Source organism: Meleagris gallopavo, chromosome 4 (genome assembly GCF_000146605.3).
Source record: "Meleagris gallopavo isolate NT-WF06-2002-E0010 breed Aviagen turkey brand Nicholas breeding stock chromosome 4, Turkey_5.1, whole genome shotgun sequence".
Taxonomy (NCBI): domain Eukaryota; kingdom Metazoa; phylum Chordata; class Aves; order Galliformes; family Phasianidae; genus Meleagris; species Meleagris gallopavo.
In genome coordinates, this window is record NC_015014.2 from 12,310,413 (window position 1) to 12,312,466 (window position 2,054).

Sequence of the window (2,054 nt, forward strand, 5' to 3'; positions counted from 1 at the left end):
AAAAGACCAGTTTTTAACTAAGTGATTAGAGTTTACTGAAAAACATTAGCCCCTTCTGTCCTAACATTCTGTTTTTTTCTTATCAACCTATTATCACTTATCACCCCATGTTACATGTGAAATATAATTTAGATATTTTAATGAGATCCTAGCAAAAAGAAATGTGTGTGTATTATCCAAGCAATATGAAGAATCAAGAAAAGCCAAAGCTGTGAGAGAGCAGGTAAGAAACTGAAGAACTAGCTGACACACTGACAAAATCTAATTCTCCTCTTAATTTACATGGTTGTGATCCTGTGATGTCACAAGAATGAAAACGCCAAAGAATATAGCCTATGATACCCAAGACTGAAACCTCACAGAAGACAAATCCTGATTGTTTTGCTTATGACAGGAAAAAGTAAAATAGACACATAAATTAATAAAATAAAAGAAGCATCCAAGTGAACAGAAAATATACAACTGCTAGCCTCTGTTGTGAGAGCCTTTTTAATGAAGAAGTTGCACTACAGAGGAAGGGAAGAAAAGGCAGTAATGTACAACTCTATATCAGCTCAGGACAGCAAACGAAGTGAATAAATCAAAAACATTAATGTAAATATAAAGTAGTTGCATACACTCACTTCATCATTTCTTGAATTTGACTTCTTCAGTTTATCTTTTCCAAGTGACAAGTGCTAGTAGTCCTCAACATTTTGCAGACGTTAGCCTTCAGTGAATCGCCATAAAAAAGTCACACCACGAAATGCATAGCCTGAGCCATAAATATAGAAAAACAGATGCAGTGAAGAAGTAAAGAACTTCCTCCATAATATGTATATCTTGTACATAAGGATAAAGAGTCACTGCTCCTAAGCAAATAAACATTTATTTAACCATTTTATGCTAGCATTTAAAAAACCAAAACAAGCAGAGAGGAACACAGGACAGATACCACTAGGCCAGCTCAACAACATAGCCAATTATTTTAGTGCTTTGCAAATGGAGTATGCTGCCACTTGTGTGTAACGTATTTGCAAACTTGGAGAGGGGGGAACATTAAAGTCATTCTGTTTGTTTTGGGTCTTTTTTTTTTTTTTTTTTTGAGGGACAGTTGTTTTTTGTTTAGTTTGTTGGTCTTGATGCGTATGCCATATGCTTGATCTCATTGTTTCAAGCAGTCTCTTGAATCCATGTGTTTTATTTCCACTGAGTGAGGATTTTTTAAAAAGAGTAACTCAACCTTGAGCTACCTATCTGCAAATTTTGGAAGCGAGTGTATTGCCTCTTACAGCTGGCTCTCAATTAGCTAGACTTTTTCAGAACAATAAAAGTAAAATTACCATTTCTTTCTTTCTTTAAGACAAATTTATGCTCCACATACATGTGCCTGAAGGCCACATTCTCTGTCTACTTTACTCATAAATACAGGGACTTTGTTGTTCCAAGATGCTGCAGAGAGAATTAAATGCTATACTCCCCCTAGTAGAAGACTGCACGCTGTTTATTTGCATGTTTTTCACATGCAAATCTGCATTGAGTAGGTTTAGGCTAAACTATGGAGCAAGTCTGCAAGGGGACACCTTCTACAATCTCTGCACTAAACTCAGACTTTCCAACATTTAGTATTGACAGATCAGGCATCAATAAGACCAAAAAAAACACAATACAGAAATGGGAAACAGGAGGCTTCTTACCCACAGTGTAAGAACAGTGAAATCTAAGAGTAGATTTGTTCTATAGGAACAAATTCATGTGTGGTCAAGCCTGCTGTTGTCCTCAGAGGTCTAACGATAGCCTACATTTGGAAGTAGTTAACTTTAATCCAAAAAGAAGTTGAAAAAGTCTGCTTGCCACAATCCTAATTTTAGAAGGTGAATTCACCAGGAATATATTGAACTTGCTGTATCTTATATGTAAGTGGCCACCCCAGAAAAATCTTGCTTCACTTCATTCTAATGCAACATTAAACTCTGTAATTTGCTCATCAAGAAAGACAGAAAGTCAAAAGATATTTTTTTTCATTCAGTTATTTTGTTGTCATTAACTTACTACCATACTTCTTCATTCAAAGT

At 35.4% G+C, this 2,054-nt stretch overlaps 1 protein-coding gene across 1 annotated transcript in view; it reads right to left on the reverse strand.

The window, feature by feature from the left end:
- The window catches only part of IQCM (IQ motif containing M), a 77,145-nt gene extending 76,395 nt beyond the window's left edge, over window positions 1-750 (reverse strand). The window contains exon 1 of the mRNA XM_031553253.1: window positions 624-750. The gene's annotated coding sequence lies outside the window, so the exon portion shown is untranslated. The remainder of the gene's footprint in view (window positions 1-623) is intronic.
- Between the last annotated feature and the right edge of the window lie 1,304 nt (window positions 751-2,054).